Source organism: Ranitomeya imitator, chromosome 3, assembly GCF_032444005.1.
Source record: "Ranitomeya imitator isolate aRanImi1 chromosome 3, aRanImi1.pri, whole genome shotgun sequence".
Taxonomy (NCBI): Eukaryota; Metazoa; Chordata; class Amphibia; order Anura; family Dendrobatidae; genus Ranitomeya; species Ranitomeya imitator.
Window position 1 is genome coordinate 6,750,901 of NC_091284.1, and position 18,430 is coordinate 6,769,330.

At 45.8% G+C, this 18,430-nt stretch overlaps 1 protein-coding gene and 1 pseudogene across 1 annotated transcript in view; one reads left to right on the forward strand and one right to left on the reverse strand.

Annotated features, from left to right (window-relative positions):
* The window catches only part of CD2 (CD2 molecule), a 135,263-nt gene that overhangs the window by 50,849 nt on the left and 65,984 nt on the right, over window positions 1–18,430 (forward strand). The gene's annotated exons all lie outside the window — the stretch shown is intronic.
* LOC138671385 (serine/arginine-rich splicing factor 9 pseudogene) lies at window positions 8,801–11,618 on the reverse strand (annotated as a pseudogene).

Sequence of the window (18,430 nt, forward strand, 5' to 3'; positions counted from 1 at the left end):
ACCCAGGGGCGGTCCCGGTCCGGTACGATCCGATGGGCGTCACGGTCCGGGGCCTCCTCTCTTCTTACGATGACGTCCTCTTCTTGTCTTCTTGCTGTGCCTCCGGTGATGGCGTACTGATCTGTCCTGTTGAGGGCAGAGCAAAGTACTGCAGTGCGCAGGTGTTGGGCCTCTCTGACCTTTCCTGACTCCTGCGCACTGCAGTACTTTGCTCTGCCCTCAACAGGGCAGACAAAGTACGCCGGAACCGCCGCAGGAAGACAAGAAGAGGACGTCATTGCATGAAGATAGGAGGCCCCGGACAGGACCACGACGCCCATCGGACCCGGACCGCAGCGGGACTGCCCCTGGGGGAGTATAATCTAAGCTTTATTTCTCATCTTTCAGGATACATCGGGGGCTTATCTACAGCCTTACAGAATGCATTACAGAATGCTGTAGATAAGCCCCTGATGCCGGTGGCCGCAGCTCATATACGATTTTGGGGTGACAGACGCCCTTTAACAAAAGTTCATTTCAATATTTTGTTATATATCCTTTGTTGGCAATGACAGAGGTCACACGTTTTCTGTAAGTCTTCACAAGGTCGCACACACTGTTGGTGGTATGTTGGCCCACTCCTCCATGCAGATCTCCTCTAGAGCACTCCAGGACCTTTATATGCTTCTTATGAAGCCACTCCTTCCCTGCCCTGGTGATGTGCTTGGGATCATTATCATGCTGAAAGACCCATCCACGTTTCATCTTCAATGCCCTTGCTGGAGGTTTGCTCTCAAAATCTCACGATACAGGGCCCATTCATTCTTTCTAATAACCAGCCAAGGGAAAGCAGAGAGCTGTGAGCTGGTCTTGTTAAGCTGGGAATGGCCAATATCCATGGAGCTTCTGACCCTATTAATATCAGCCCCCAGCTGTCTGCTTTGCCTTTGCTGGTTATTAAAAATGTGGGGACCCTAAAGAAATGACCTGGAGTAGCCACTATTTCTAATAACCACATAAGGCAAAGCAGACAGTTGGGAGCTGATATTAATAGGCTGGGAAAGTCCATGGATATTTGCCCTTTACCAGAATAATAAGACCAGCTCACAGCTGTCTGATTTCCCTAGGCTGGTGTGGATACATTGGGGGTCAGCGGGTGCTCTAGTCCGATGGCCCCTCTGTATGCCTGCCGTCCCCATGGACTTTGTTCTTTGAAATCTTCTACTCGCCCAATAAAAACCACATCTTCACATCAAAGGGGTGAGTGCCACATCTCTTCTTATTATAAATATTCTACTTATTGCAATTTATATGCTGAGCACCAATCAGTGATTTCGTGGAGCGGCACGCCGGTTTCCACGTGGATCCAGCATCCTGGAGTGTGCGTTCCCCTGGTACTGTTCATTCATTTTTCTTCAATTGTTAACACATAGAACAGTTCCAGAAAATACCCAAGACGGTACAAATTACAGAGTCTCATTCTTTTACTCACTCACCGGAATTAGAGCCGCTTCCAGAGCAGACTACCCTCATCAGTTGGACCCCGCTTTTAGTGAACACCCACAGAGAGGAGGTAACGACAAGCTTAGGAAGCTAATCAAGAGGAGTGAGATATGTGGCCAGATGACCTGATTGTCACAACTTGAATCCTTCAAGACGTTTCTGAGGATTCAGCAATGATCAGTGGAGAAGATCGGTGTTCTTCCAGCTGGGGCTGTGGTCCCCTAAGCTGACATCCTGTAGAGTCACTTGGAACAGAGGCAAAGTCTCCTTATATAGTTCACAACTGTACTTCAAGCTATCATTCACAGGTCAAGGGGAAGGGGTGATGAGGATCACCCGCATTGTTTAATTATTTATAGTTCGATGTTAGCAAGTCAACAAACGGCATTGCCCGGTACAATGTGTAATCAACATATTAGCAAATATCATGACCTTGCGTCCCTGTTTTGAAAAGATAACAGTACAATAAACTGTAAGTAGAGCGCCCCCAGACACAGGGCCACGGGTTCTCGGTACCGGGCCTCTCTGGTTCGGTTCTGAGGCTGTCACAGTGGCTAGACCCGGTCCGCGACCCTGCTAAGGGGCGTCCAATGAATATGGTGGAACAGTCTGTCAGGGGTTCGTGACGCCACCTGTGGTGTTCGGTCAGGGTGACCGACACTGCTGTGGGGTCCGCTGGGGTGATGGAATGGCAGCTGGATAGTATAACTTCCCACAGGTGAAGTATGTCCCCAGGGCTTCCCAGTAAGGTGGATGGTGATGGTGTGAGGTGCAGGCAATAACGAGGACACAGGGTTGCAGTCTCTTTACCTCTTTACTGAAGACTTCAGGATCCTCAATCCAGAGCACGTTTAACAGGGCTATCAGAGACCAGCCGGTCCGATGGGCACATCCAGAGTTTCCTTCGCAGATGGAAATCGTTGCCCACCACTAGCGCTTGTGTGTTGTAGTCCTACCCTGCTGAGCATTCGGAATAGTCCTCACAACTGCTGTTCTCGTTCGTTCGTTCTCTACAGCTCTCTCTCTCGTTCTTTGGTTCCAGATGTTTCTAGTTTCTAACGTCCCCCAGGTATGTTATGGCTAGGACACCACCCGTTTGATGGGAAGGCTCGGAGCTCTTCCGGGACCCTAGAGATGCCCCTCTCCACGCGTTGCCCCCTATGTCTTCGTAGGTGTAGTAAGGTAGACAGCCAACCTATAATTGACTGTCCGGCGGAGTTTGAAGTAAGGCCTGAAGTCAGTTACTCCTGCGGTGTTCCGGCCACCGACTACGCGCCTCAGTAAGATGTTGCCTTTCTCTCTCGGCACGACTCTTACTGGCTCTCCTTTGTGCTTGATCTCGTTTACACTGTTCCACAATATCCTTCCCTTTGTGTCTCTCTCCTGGATACCGCTACAGGGTGTGCAGGCGCGGTTCCGTTACGTTCTGTTCTGTTCGCTACGCACCTGCCAGGTTCCCACGCCTGACCGGGACCCCCTGTGTCTTCTCCCTGCAACACCCCCTGCCACGGGATGTTGCCTGGTTCCAACCCAGTCAGCTTCTGACTAACTTCCTCCCCAGCCCCTAGTTTTACCAATGTGAGGAGTGGCCCAATAAATAAAGCCTTTTTCTCCCCCTAGTGGCCGGAGTGTGAAGTGTAATGTGTTCTGGTGATACCTGGTCAGGAGAACTCCTTAGTGCCATCAGACGTACCATCACTCCCCTTAGCGGCAGAGTGCCATACTGCAACGACCAGGTCTCTGGGGTGCTGCATAAGAGCTGATATAAGAGGTAAATAACAACCATTCATCAATTTACAAATATCAATTTGACCTACAAGAAGAGTCAATAATTCAGACAATAGTCTATGATTCTGGGCCTACAGAATTTACGTCTGACATAATTAAGAGGAAATGCTGTGTCATCACAGCTGGTTATAAAAAATAGGGGGATCCCATCTAATTTTTTCCCAGGGTCTCCCCTGTTGTGAATTACGTTCTTGGGCTCCCTCCGGTGGTTGTAAGTGGCACTTTTGTGAGTTCTGCTCTTGGGCTCCCTCTTGTGGTTTCTAGTGGTATGGCTGCTCCTTGGAGTTAGCTGTCTTCAGCTGCTTCCACCTGATCGTCGTTTCTGCTCAGCTATTTAGGCCTGGCTTTTCCTTCAGCCAGTGCCACTTGTAAATGGTTTCTGGTTGGATTCACATCTCTTTGGAGTTCCCTGTTATCCTGACCAGTTCAGCTAGGCTAAGTTCTTGCTTGCGCTTTTCTGTCCACAGATTGTGCTTTCTATGTTTGTCCAGCTTATCAGTATGGATTATTTCTGTTAGCTGGAAGCTCTGGGAAACAGATTTGCTCTCCACACCTTTAGTCAGGTGTGGAGTTTTTTTTTTTGTTTCAATAATTTTTATTTAAAGAGTAATACAAAAGTCTCCCAACATGGGAGTTTTGACAACATGTCAAGGGATCACTCTTATAACATTATAAATATGGTAAATTCAAAGTAAAGGATCCTTGCATACAAATATATGTGACAAGACAAAGACAAGACAGGAACAATAGGGAAAAACAGACTAGGGTGTGAATCATAAAAGCCCACTTAACAGAATTTTTTTCATCACAATAGACTGCTATAGGTCGACACCTGACGGAGATCAGATTTAGTATCACGACTTGTAGTATAGGGGAAGCATATAGATAAGAAGAAGAAAGCAAAACCCAGACACTTATATATATTGCCAGTTGATTATTACTGGCCTCCAGCCCAAACTTCATGGAGAAAGCGTAAGGGCAAGTGTCAGCTGATCTCCAGGGTTCAAATCCAGCCATGGGGACCAAACCTGGAAAAAGGTGTTCCAACTATCAGTTCTCGTAGCCTGGATGCGCTCATATATCATAATAGTGTTCATTTTGATCTTGACTTGTGGCATTGATAACGACGGGGTCCTCCATTTTGATGCTATGTGTATTTTGGCCGCCATGCCCAGTAATGTTATCAGTCTAAAAAATCTCTTGGACACTCCCTGTGGTTTTATTCCAAGTAAGAATGTTCGCGGGTCTAGAGGTACATCTTTTCCGGCCATTCCATCGATCAAAATTTTAGGTGTGGAGTTTTTAGTAAAATCTGTGTGTGTATTTTTGTAGTGTTTTATACTGACCGCACAGTATTCCGTCCTGTCCTATCTATCTAGCTAGACTGGCCTCCTGTGCTCATCCTGGTTTCAGTCTGTGTATTTCTTTTCCCTCTCCACTCACAGTCATTATTTGTGGGGGGCTAATCTATCCTTTGGGGATTTTCTCTGAGGCAAGATAGTTTTCCTGCTTCTATCTTTAGGGGTAGTTAGCTCTTAGGCTGTGTCGAGATGTCTAGGGAGTGACAGGAGCATCCCACGGCTACTTCTAGTGTGGTGTTGAGCTTAGGGACTGCGGTCAGTACAGTTACCACTTCCTTCAGAGCTCGTTCCATGTTGCTCCTAAACCACCGCATCATAACACTCCCCCCCCCCCATTTTTAACAACAAGGAAAGGCAAAGCAGACAGCTGTGAGCTGATATTAATAGGCTGGGAAATGCACGGTTTTTTATCGCTTCCCAGCATAATAAGAGCAGCTCAAAGCCAATAGAAGCCACTGTGGTAGGGGGGCTGCAAAAAGAAGCAAAATGGTGGTAAGAGCCGGACAATTACCTGCAAACAAATGTGGATAGGGAAATGACTTTACATAACAGAAAAAAAAATAATCTTGATCCAGGAGGTGGAGGTCCAAGTGGAGTTGGACATGGCAGTGTAGGTGGAAGCGGACGGGGAGAAGGTATCCAACACTGGGTGCGTTTAGGGGAATTACTTAAAAAGAACATAGAATAAATGTAAAAAAAATAACAATCTAGAAACAGGAGGCGGAGGTCCAAGTGGAGGAGGTGAAGCAGGTGAAGGAGGTGTAGGTGGACATGGCTGTGTAGGTAGAAGAGGCGGGAGAGGATATATCCATCACAGTTTTTTTGCTTTTAGTTTTGTTTTTTTATTGTTTGTTTTTTTTATTTGGGAAGACCTAAAAATGAAATGAACTGCAAACAGAGCAATGGCTGCATGCGGCTGGTATAGTTGTCTAGTCAGCCAAAGTTACGGACATGTCCTGTGGGATCCAGGCCTGCTTCATTTTAAGGAATCTTAGCTTCCCCACATTGGCTGCACCGGTCTGTGATGACATCCCCCTGCCGTGCTAAATATACGTTCCGACAGTACCCGTGCCTCAGGCCAGGCCAGCACCTCACGGCATAAAGGGCAAGCTCAGGCATGTGTCGAATTTGGAGACCCAGAGATGAAATGCTTCATACTCATTATGTGGAGGCGTGTGGACAGGTACTCTTCCACCATGACGCTGTAACGCTGCCTCCGGCTAATACGGACCGTTTCAGATAGTGGTGCTGGATGTTGTGGCCTGCTGAGGACGTTTTCCACATTTTGTCCATGCTAACCCTGCTTTCCAAGGTGGTGGCGGTGTCCCAGCAGTGTTGACAACTTCTTCTTCCTCTGAATTGATCTTTCAATGAGCCCCTGTTGTTAAATGGGAACGTGGTCAGTAGTGCCTCTTCCAGCGTCTGCTTGTTTTCACACATTTTGCGATGCCACTCCAGTGATGGAAGTAACGATCGTACATTGTCCTTGTAGCGTGGATCCAGCAGGGTCACCACCCAGTAATCAGCACTGGTAATAATCCGGGCATCTCGGCGGTCGTTTCGCCGGCACAGCAGCATGTATTGGCTCATGTGAGCAAGGCTGCCCAGTGACAGTGACATCTGTGGGAGGTGTCTGGTCCGGGTCCTCTGTATCACCCCAGCAATTCTCCACTCATGCCTGTGAACACGATTACTCCTCATCATCGTCTTCGAAAAGTGTCCCATGACTGGACAGTTGTGTACCTGGCTGCTGTTGGGACAGGAACCCACTGTTCAAGCCATGTGTAGACGACAGGCTTGAAACGATGTGAATAGTCCATGTTCCTCCTGTGCCACCACCTCATCCATTGTGGCCTGAATTGTTTTTTCCAACAAACATAGAAGTGGTATAGTAACACTCATTATGGCGTCCTCTGACCACATGACCATCTCTCGTGCTTCCTCTTGATCATCCAGATGGTCATTGGTGAACTCCAAATGGGCTTTTATATTTTATTATATTAACCCCTTTCTGACTTTGGGTGTAATAATACGTTGATGTCGGACACCCTCCCTTTGATGTGGGCTCCGATGGTGATCTCACATCTTTTCCAGCACAAATCAGCTGTTCTGAACAGCCAACATGTGCCTCGAACAGCCACCGGTGCAATCACGATCCACCCGTGGCTGTTAACCCGTTAAATGCCGCTGTCAAAGTCTGACAGCGGCATTTAACATGCGCTTCCGGAAAGCGACGGAAATCCCGCCCATTGGTGACCCCTGTCACATGATCTCCGATCACCGATGAGTCTCCAGAAGACCTCTATGGTTGTCACTGCTGAATTGCTATGAGCGCCACCCGGTGGTCGACACTCATAGCAAGTCAGCAATTCTGCTACATACAGGCGATCTGATCATCTTCTGTATGTAGCAGAGGCGATCTGGTTATGGCAGCTTCTAGGCTCCCATAGAGACTATTAAAGCATGCAAAAAGTGAAAGAAAAAAAAAAGTTTTTAAAAATATTAAATAAATAAATAAATATTCCTCCTTTCGCCCCATTCAAAATAAAATAAAAAAAATCAAACATACAGATATTTGGTATCGCTGCGTTCAGAATCACCCGATCTATGAATATAAAAAAAAATTAACCCGATCGCGTAATGAGAAAAAAAGTAAAAGTGCCAGAATTACTTTTTTTGGTCGCTGCAACATTGCCTTAAAATTCAATAATGGGCAATCAAAAGATTATATCTGCACCAACATGATATCATTAAAACCATCAGCTCGGGGCTCAAAAAGTAAGCCCTCACCCAACCCAAGATCACGAAAAATGGAGACGCTACAGGTATCGGAATATGGCGCAATTTTTTTTTTCTTTACATACTTTGGAATTTTTTTTCACCACTTAGATAATAAATAACCTAGAGATGTTTGATGTCTATGAACTCGTAATGACCTGGTGAATCATAATGGCAAGTCAGTATTAGCCTTTAGTGAACACAGTAAAAAAGCAAAATAAAAAACTTTTGTGGAATTGCACTTGTTTTGCAATTTCACCACACTTGGAATTTTTCTGGTTTTCCCGTACACGACATGGTAAAACCAATGGTGTTGCTCAAAAGTACAAAAAACAAGCCCTCACATGGCCTTATTGACACAAAAATAAAAAAGTTATGGCTTTGGAAAGAAGAGGAGCAAGAAACGAAGATGCAAAAACAAAAAGATCTCCAGTTATGAAGGAGTTAATCCATGACTGCGTAGTGTGTTACTAACTGTGGAGGTGAGAGGCAGTGGGTGCTTTCGTCCACTGACCCGGCTGTCTTTAGAAATACTGCATGGACCAGGGCTCATCCCACTAAACACCCACGCTCCTTTCCCATGGGCAGAATACTACTCAGACAAACACAGGGTGAGGGCAAAACAGTGCAACGATACTTTATTCAACCACCAACAGACAATGACATATAGAACAGTCCAAGCAAATACACAAAATGGTGTAAATTACAGTCTCACACTTCCGCTGTCTCGCCAGGATTAGAGCAGCTGTCACTTTGGGGCTTCCAGGGCCAACTACCCCCACCAGTGACACCCCACTTTTGGCGGGCACCCACACAGAGAAGGCAACGAAAAGCTTAGGTAGCTGACAGTTCATTGAGGTATGTGGCCCGATGACCTGATTGTCCCAACCTGGGTGCTCCAAACGTCTCCATGGGCTCAGTGATGGGCAGTGGATCAATTCTGTATTCCTCAGGATGTATCCATGATGCCTGGCTGCTTTTCAGTAAAGTTTCCCTGTAGAAGGATATAGGTCCCTTTTTAATATCCACATGTGTCCTTCAGACCATCATCCACAGGTCAGGCGGAAGGTGAGAGGAGGTTAACTTTCATTGTTCGAGTATTCAATCAATCTGCACAGATTATTCTTCAATATTTGTAGGTGAACAAGCTGCTTGGACTGGTACAATGAGTAATCAACATATCAGCTAACCCTGCATCCCTGTCCCCCAATGACAGTGGGACATAAAGCTGCAAGGACAGCCATTCAACAATTAGCAAACATCAATTCAATCTACAACAAGAGTCAATGTTCAGACTCACATGAACAATAGCTCGTGTCCCTGGGCCTACTGAAAATATACATCTGTCATACTTAAGAATAAATGCTGTGTCGTCACATTCCTACTCCTTCTTATTCAGCCAGATGTAATAGGCTTTCGATCATCCTTCTCCACTTTTCAGGGGACAGTCCATCAGCAGTTCTTTGAGCACATACACAAATGTAAGAGATCTCACCTTCATAAGAACAAAACTTTGTATCATCCAGTTTCCTCCAAGCATTTTCCATGTCTTCCTTGCGAATAAACTCCACAATCCCTATTCCATCCTTGTGCACATCATTATAGCAAAAATCTCAAGCTTCTCTCATATGATCTTTCAAATCCTGCCAACTTCCTGATTGTGGAATCTCTGAGATGAGAACTCTGTACTCAGTTCGCCAGGACAAGGGTCCGTTTCTCCGGTGGGGACCTCTCCCTGATGTCTCATTAGACCTGTGAAACTCCACACATAATTGACGAGAATCAAACTTGTATCCATTGCATCCAAACACTGCGTCCTCTGCATCTCATGGAGCCTGGAAGATGATTAAGGTGGATTGCGTGGCATCGCCTCCACCTGTGATTCTTCAGCTCGATGATACTGATCAGCCCCTACCGATTGAACAACTCTTCCAGTTCCTTTTCCAATACATCATCTTGTAAATTGTCCACATAAATGCATACATTCCTCGAGCGCTGATCTTGGCGTTAATGGTGTTCTAGTGGGACAATATCTGGACTGGCTAGGGTGATGGAAGACCCAGTGTTCTGAGGTCCTTGGGCCTGGATATCACTGACCTTGTCCAGTTGGATGTGGCGATGGAGGCTAGGTGGTGTAGGGTGGTCAATCTGCCATATAGTTGGTGCCCTTGTCAGCTAGCCCAGCTGTCTTTAAAAAGACCACATGGATCAGAACTCATCCCACTAAACACACGCTCTCCTTTCCCGTAGGCAGAATACCACTCAGACAACACAAGGTGAGGAAAATAGAGTATGGCAATAATTTATTGAACCACCAACAGACAATAACATAGTACAGTTCCAGCAAATACACAAGATTGCAATCTGCACCAAGTCTCACCCTTCCGCTGGCTCGCTGGGATTAGAGCAGCTGAAACTTTGGGGCTTCCAGGGCTAATTACTTCCACCAGTGACAAGCTTAGGAAGCTCAGAGTTCATTGGAGTGTATAGCCATGTGACCTGATTGTCCCAAACTGGGTGCTCCAAATGTCTCCAACCAGAGGAATACAGATTTGATCCACTGCTCATCACTGATCCCAATTATGTACTTTCTGCAAAATTTCCCTGCAAATGGATAATAGGTCCCTTTGTTATACCCACATCTGTTTTTCAGGACATCATCTACAGGTCAGGGAGAAGGTGGGATAAGGTTAACTCTCAATGTTCAATCCGCATAGTTTATTCTTTAATGTTTGCAGGTCAACAAGCTGCGTGGACTGGTATAATGGGTAATCAACATATCAGCAAACATTGATTGTTCAATGACCCTGCATTCCTGTCCCCGAAGGATAGTAGTACAATCAGCTGCAAGGACTGATTCAATAGGTAAACAGCAGACATTCAGCAATTTACAAACATCAATTCAATCTATGTTGAGACTCATATGAACAATAGCTCATGTCCCTGGACCTACTGAATACATCTGGAATAATTAAGGAGAAATGCTGTGTCGTCACACTAATGGTAATGTTTGAGACAGTGATCCTAGCTCTCTACAGATCATTGACCATGTCCTCCTGTGTAGTTTTGAGCTGATTCCAGACCTCTTTGAGAATTATTCTTACCCCACGAGGCGAGATCTTGTATGGAGCCCCAGACCGAAGAAGAGGGCCCTGTATTGTTCAACATCTTTATCAATGATTTAGATGAAGGAATTGAGGGTAAACTGATTAAATTTGCTGATGACACAAAGCTTGGAGGGATAGCTAATACTAGAGGAGAGAGGATTCAAAAAGATATAAATAAACTGGAGCAGTGGGCAGCAACTAACAGAATGATTTTTAACGGAAAAATGCAAAGTACTACATCTGGGTAATAAAAATGAAAAAGCATATACAGAATGGGAAGAATAGGGCTAAGCAACAGCGCGTGTGAAAAAGACTTGGGTATACTAATAGATCACAGACTGAACATGAGTCAACAGTGTGATGCAGCAGCAAAAAAGGCAAATACAATTCTGGGATGTATTAACAGAAGCATACAGTCTAGATCATGCGAAGTCATTATCCCCCTCGACTCCTTTTTTGGTCAGACTTCATCTGGAATAACTGGGTCCAGTTTTGGGTACCACATTTTAAAAAAAGACATCAACAAACTGGAGCAAGTTTAGAGGCGAACGACCAGAATGGTGACCGGTCTGCAAACCATGTCCTATGAGGAACAGTTACAGGATTTTGGGAATGTTTAGCCGCAAAAAAGAAGACTGAGAGGAGACTTAATAGCCATCTACAAATATCTGAAGGGCTGTCAGTGTAGAAGGATCATCTTTATTCTCATTTGCACAAGGAAAGACTAGAAGCAATGGGATGAAACTGAAAGGGAGGAGACACAGATTAGACAGTGAGGGTGATCAATGAGTGGAACAGGCGGCCACGAGAGGTGGTGAGTTCTCCTTCAATGGAAGTCTTCAAGCAGAGGCTTCTGGGATGATTTAGTGAATCCTGCTTTGAGCCGGGGGTTGGACCAGATGACCCAGGAGGTCCCTTCCAACTCTACCTTTCAATGATTCTATGATTCATCTTATGTTTCTTCCATTTTCTAATAATTGTGCCAACAGTTGTTTGCCGGCTCACTAAACCGCTTGTCTATTGTCCTGTAGCCCATCCCAGCCTTCTGCAGGTCTACCATTTTGTCCCTGGTGTTCTTAGACAGCTGTTTGTTCTTGGCCATGGTGGAGAGGTTGGAGTGTGATTGATTGAGGGTGTGGACAGGTGTCTTTTATACAAGGAATGAATTCAAACAGGAGAAATTAAGACAGGTGATGAGTGCAGAGTAGGAGAGCTGTGGAGATACAGGGGGTCAGCACGTCCTCTTGTCCCCTGGCCCCTGCTGTGTAGTCACAAGGTCTTCTTAAAGAAAAACTAATAGGTCTGTGAGAGCCAGGATTCTTGCTGGCTGGTCAGTGAGTAAATACATATTTCATTAAATAAAATGCAATTTAGTCTGGATTTTATTTTTAGATTCTGTCTCTCACAGGTGCGGTGTACCTACAATAAAAATTGCAGACCCTCCATTCTGTGTAGGGGGGAAAACTTGCAAAATCGTCAATGAATCAAATACTTATTTTCTCAACTGTAGTATAGCGAGGGGCAGTGGAGTGCAGGGGACTTTATGAAGAAAGGCAGTGTGGGGGGGGGGGGATATGGAGAGGGGCAGTGTGGAGGAATATTTTGGAGAGGGGCTGTGTGGAGGATGATATGGGGAGGGGCAGTGTACAGGGATACTATAGTGAGGGGCAGTGTGGGGGGACATTATGGAGGGGGTCAGCGTGAGGAGATACCATAGAGAGGGGTAGTGTGTATGAGGATAATATGAAGGGGGACAGTGGGTGGATATTACACAGAGGGGCAGTGCGGGTGGGGATATTATGGAGAGGGGCAGTGTAAGCGGATACTGTAGCCAGGGGCAGTGTGCGGGGACATTATAGAGGGGGGTCAGTGTAAGGAGATACTATAGAGAGGGGTAGTGTGTAGGAGGATAATATGGAGAGGGACAGTGGGTGGATATTACACAGAGGGGCAGTGTGGGGGATATTTTGTGGAAGAAGCACAACGAGGGGCAATTATTCAGGGGCTTACCATCAGTAATATTTTTATTTATGGGGCAGTATAGTCACGCTTATTTTTGAGGCCACCATGTCGGGAAGTGCTGGTGAGGATGGAAAACAGGGAAGTCTGGAGAGACGAGCACAGGACTTGAAATCTCATCATTGCGCCGGTGCTTCATGATGATAAAAGGGATGAGAATGAGAGATATGGTATATACGGTGCCTAGATGTAACCATTTAGTTGTGACGCTGACTGCGTGTTATCAGTACTGTGGTTCCTGTATGGTCCGCAGTCTGATGATGGCTGGTAACCACAACTCCCAGGAATTCCTTACCATTGCTAAGGACACTCTGAGTTGTAGGTTCGTGCAGTACAATGGTATATGCACTATATGCTGATTATTTATTTACTGCAGGGTACTTGATCATTACGCTTCTGTTTTTTTTTGTTTAGCGGCCGGTGTGAACGTGCGCTTACATGCTGCATGCGCACCTTTCTCTCGAGCTCGGCATCATTGATGTGGTCTCCCTCTGCTGTGTGTCCACTAGTTGGGCTCAGTCCGTCTCATCCCTTATCCGTATGAATGTCACTTGGCAATCAGTAAGGTTTTTAATATTAGTGCTAGGACTGTCCCAGTTATGGTGGCCATGATGAGGCAGGATGACTTTCGCATTTTTTTAAATAAAAAAAAACGTTAACTAAGTACCGTATATTATTTTCATGTACTATGTGCTATTTATTTATTACAGCAGAGTATTTAATCATTATGTTTCTGTCTTGTTTTTTTTCTGAATATGGGGCTGACTTGGCATTGCAACTGATCGCTGTACTTAGCTTCATACTGCATATGTGTGCCGATAGTGGTTCTGGTTCTGTATTCATGTCCTGATGATGGTTCTGGTGCTGTATTCATAGTAACATAGTAACATAGTAACATAGTTAGTAAGGCCGAAAAAAGACATTTGTCCATCCAGTTCAGCCTATATTCCATCATAATAAATACCCAGATCTACGTCCTTCTACAGAACCTAATAATTGTATGATACAATATTGTTCTGCTCCAGGAAGACATCCAGGCCTCTCTTGAACCCCTCGACTGAGTTCGCCATCACCACCTCCTCAGGCAAGCAATTCCAGATTCTCACTGCCCTAACAGTAAAGAATCCTCTTCTATGTTGGTGGAAAAACCTTCTCTCCTCCAGACGCAAAGAATGCCCCCTTGTGCCCGTCACCTTCCTTGGTATAAACAGATCCTCAGCGAGATATTTGTATTGTCCCCTTATATACTTATACATGGTTATTAGATCGCCCCTCAGTCGTCTTTTTTCTAGACTAAATAATCCTAATTTCGCTAATCTATCTGGGTATTGTAGTTCTCCCATCCCCTTTATTAATTTTGTTGCCCTCCTTTGTACTCTCTCTAGTTCCATTATATCCTTCCTGAGCACCGGTGCCCAAAACTGGACACAGTACTCCATGTGCGGTCTAACTAGGGATTTGTACAGAGGCAGTATAATGCTCTCATCATGTGTATCCAGACCTCTTTTAATGCACCCCATGATCCTGTTTGCCTTGGCAGCTGCTGCCTGGCACTGGCTGCTCCAGGTAAGTTTATCATTAACTAGGATCCCCAAGTCCTTCTCCCTGTCAGATTTACCCAGTGGTTTCCCGTTCAGTGTGTAATGGTGATATTGATTCCTTCTTCCCATGTGTATAACCTTACATTTATCATTGTTAAACCTCATCTGCCACCTTTCAGCCCAAGTTTCCAACTTATCCAGATCCATCTGTAGCAGAATACTATCTTCTCTTGTATTAACTGCTTTACATAGTTTTGTATCATCTGCAAATATCGATATTTTACTGTGTAAACCTTCTACCAGATCATTAATGAATATGTTGAAGAGAACAGGTCCCAATACTGACCCCTGCGGTACCCCACTGGTCACAGCGACCCAGTTAGAGACTATACCATTTATAACCACCCTCTGCTTTCTATCACTAAGCCAGTTACTAACCCATTTACACACATTTTCCCCCAGACCAAGCATTCTCATTTTGTGTACCAACCTCTTGTGCGGCACGGTATCAAACGCTTTGGAAAAATCGAGATATACCACGTCCAATGACTCACCGTGGTCCAGTCTATAGCTTACCTCTTCATAAAAACTGATTAGATTGGTTTGACAGGAGCGATTTCTCATAAACCCATGCTGATATGGAGTTAAACAGTTATTCTCATTGAGATAATCCAGAATAACATCCCTCAGAAACCGTTCAAATATTTTACCAACAATAGAGGTTAGACTTACTGGCCTATAATTTCCAGGTTCACTTTTAGAGCCCTTTTTGAATATTGGCACCACATTTGCTATGCGCCAGTCCTGCGGAACAGACCCTGTCGCTATAGAGTCCCTAAAAATAAGAAATAATGGTTTATCTATTACATTACTTAGTTCTCTTAGTACTCGTGGGTGTATGCCATCCGGACCCGGAGATTTATCTATTTTAATCTTATTTAGCCGGTTTCGCACCTCTTCTTGGGTTAGATTGGTGACCCTTAATATAGGGTTTTCATTGTTTCTTGGGATTTCACCTAGCATTTCATTTTCCACCGTGAATACCGTGGAGAAGAAGGTGTTTAATATGTTAGCTTTTTCCTCGTCATCTACAACCATTCTTTCCTCACTATTTTTTAAGGGGCCTACATTTTCAGTTTTTATTCTTTTACTATTGATATAGTTGAAGAACAGTTTGGGATTAGTTTTACTCTCCTTAGCAATGTGTTTCTCTGTTTCCTTTTTGGCAGCTTTAATTAGTTTTTTAGATAAAGTATTTTTCTCCCTATAGTTTTTTAGAGCTTCAATGGTGCCATCCTGCTTTAGTAGTGCAAATGCTTTCTTTTTACTGTTAATTGCCTGTCTTACTTCTTTGTTTAGCCACATTGGGTTTTTCCTATTTCTAGTCCTTTTATTCCCACAAGGTATAAACCGCTTACACTGCCTATTTAGGATGTTCTTAAACATTTCCCATTTATTATCTGTATTATTAGTTCTGAGGATATTGTCCCAGTCTACCAGATTAAGGGCATCTCTAAGCTGTTCAAACTTTGCCTTCCTAAAGTTCAATGTTTTTGTGACTCCCTGACAAGTCCCCCTAGTGAAAGACAGGTGAAACTGTACAATATTGTGGTCGCTATTTCCTAAATGCCCAACCACCTGCAGATTTGTTATTCTGTCAGGTCTATTAGATAGCATTAGGTCTAAAAGTGCTGCTCCTCTGGTTGGATTCTGCAACTGATGATTCATGCACTGATGATGGTTCTGGTGCTACATTCATATCCTGATGGTGGTTCTGGTTCTGTATTCATGTCCTGATGATGGTTCTGGTGCTGCATTTGTGTCCTGATGATAGTTCTGGCGCTGCATTCGTGTCCTGATGGTTCTGGTGCTGCATTCGTGTCCTGATGATGGTTCTGGCGCTGCATTCATATCCTGATGATGGTTCTGGTGCTGCATTCGTGTCCTGATGGTGGTTCTGGCACTGCATTTGTGTCCCGATGGTGGTTCTGGCGCTGCATTCGTGTCCTGATGGTGGTTCTGGCGCTGCATTCGTGTCCTGATGGTGGTTCTGGCGCTGCATTCATGTCCTGATGATGGTTCTGGTGCTGCATTCGTGTCCTGATGGTGGTTCTGGCGCTGCATTCGTGTCCCGATGGTGGTTCTGACGCTGCATTCGTGTCCTGATGGTGGTTCTGGCGCTGCATTCGTGTCCTGATGATAGTTCTGGCGCTGCATTTGTGTCCTGATGGTGGTTCTGGTGCTGCATTCGTGTCCTGATGATGGTTCTGGCACTGCATTCGTGTCCTGATGATGGTTCTGGTGCTGCATTCGTGTCCTGATGGTGGTTCTGGCACTGCATTCGTGTCCCGATGGTGGTTCTGGCGCTGCATTCATGTCCTGATGATGGTTCTGACACTGCATTCGTGTCCTGATGATAGTTCTGGCGCTGCATTCGTGTCCTGATGGTGGTTCTGGCGCTGCATTCATGTCCTGATGATGGTTCTGGCACTGCATTCATGTCGTGATGGTGGTTCTGGCGCTGCATTCGTGTCCTGATGATGGTTCTGGCACTGCATTCATGTCCTGATGATGGTTCTGGTGCTGCATTCGAGTCCTGATGGTGGTTCTGGCACTGCATTTGTGTCCTGATGGTGGTTCTGGCGCTGCATTTGTGTCCTGATGGTGGTTCTGGCGCTGCATTCGTGTTCTGACGGTGGTTCTGGCACTGCATTCATGTCCTGATGATGGTTCTGGCGCTGCAATTGTGTCCTGATGGTGGTTCTAGCACTGCATTTGTGTCCTGATGATGGTTCTGGCGCTGCATTCGTGTTCTGATGGTGGTTCTGGCACTGCATTCATGTCCTGATGATGGTTCTGGTGCTGCATTCGTGTTCTGATGGTGGTTCTGGCACTGCATTCATGTCCTGATGATGGTTCTGGCGCTGCATTCGTGTTCTGATGGTGGTTCTGGCGCTGCATTCATGTCCTGATGATGGTTCTGGCACTGCATTCGTGTCCTGATGATGGTTCTGGCGCTGCATCTGTGTCCTGATAATAGTTCTGGCACTGCATTCATGTCATGATGATGGTTCTGGCGCTGCAATTGTGTCCTGATGGTGGTTCTGGTGCTGCATTCGTGTCCTGATGATGGTTCTGGCACTGCATTCGTGTCCTGATGATAGTTCTGGCACTGCATTCGTGTCCTGATGATAGTTCTGGCGCTGCATTTGTGTCCTGATGGTGGTTCTGGTGCTGCATTCGTGTCCTGATGATGGTTCTGGCACTGCATTCGTGTCCTGATGATGGTTCTGGTGCTGCATTCGTGTCCTGATGGTGGTTCTGGCACTGCATTCGTGTCCCGATGGTGGTTCTGGCGCTGCATTCATGTCCTGATGATGGTTCTGACACTGCATTCGTGTCCTGATGATAGTTCTGGCGCTGCATTCGTGTCCTGATGGTGGTTCTGGCGCTGCATTCATGTCCTGATGATGGTTCTGGCACTGCATTCATGTCGTGATGGTGGTTCTGGCGCTGCATTCGTGTCCTGATGGTGGTTCTGGCACTGCATTCATGTCCTGATGATGGTTCTGGTGCTGCATTCGAGTCCTGATGGTGGTTCTGGCACTGCATTTGTGTCCTGATGGTGGTTCTGGCGCTGCATTTGTGTCCTGATGGTGGTTCTGGCGCTGCATTCGTGTTCTGACGGTGGTTCTGGCACTGCATTCATGTCCTGATGATGGTTCTGGCGCTGCAATTGTGTCCTGATGGTGGTTCTGGCACTGCATTTGTGTCCTGATGATGGTTCTGGCGCTGCATTCGTGTTCTGATGGTGGTTCTGGCACTGCATTCATGTCCTGATGATGGTTCTGGTGCTGCATTCGTGTTCTGATGGTGGTTCTGGCACTGCATTCATGTCCTGATGATGGTTCTGGCGCTGCATTCGTGTTCTGATGGTGGTTCTGGCGCTGCATTCATGTCCTGATGATGGTTCTGGCACTGCATTCGTGTCCTGATGATGGTTCTGGCGCTGCATCTGTGTCCTGATGATAGTTCTGGCACTGCATTCATGTCATGATGATGGTTCTGGCGCTGCAATTGTGTCCTGATGGTGGTTCTGGCACTGCATTCATGTCCTGATGGTGGTTCTGGCACTGCATTCGTGTCCTGATGGTGGTTCTGGCACTGCATTCATGTCCTGATGATGGTTCTGGCGCTGCAATTGTGTCCTGATGGTGGTTCTGGCATTGCATTCATGTCCTGATGGTGGTTCTGGCACTGCATTCATGTCCTGATGATGGTTCTGGCGCTGCATTCATTTCCTGATAATGGTTCTGGCACTGCATTCATGTCCTGATGATGGTTCTGGCCCTGC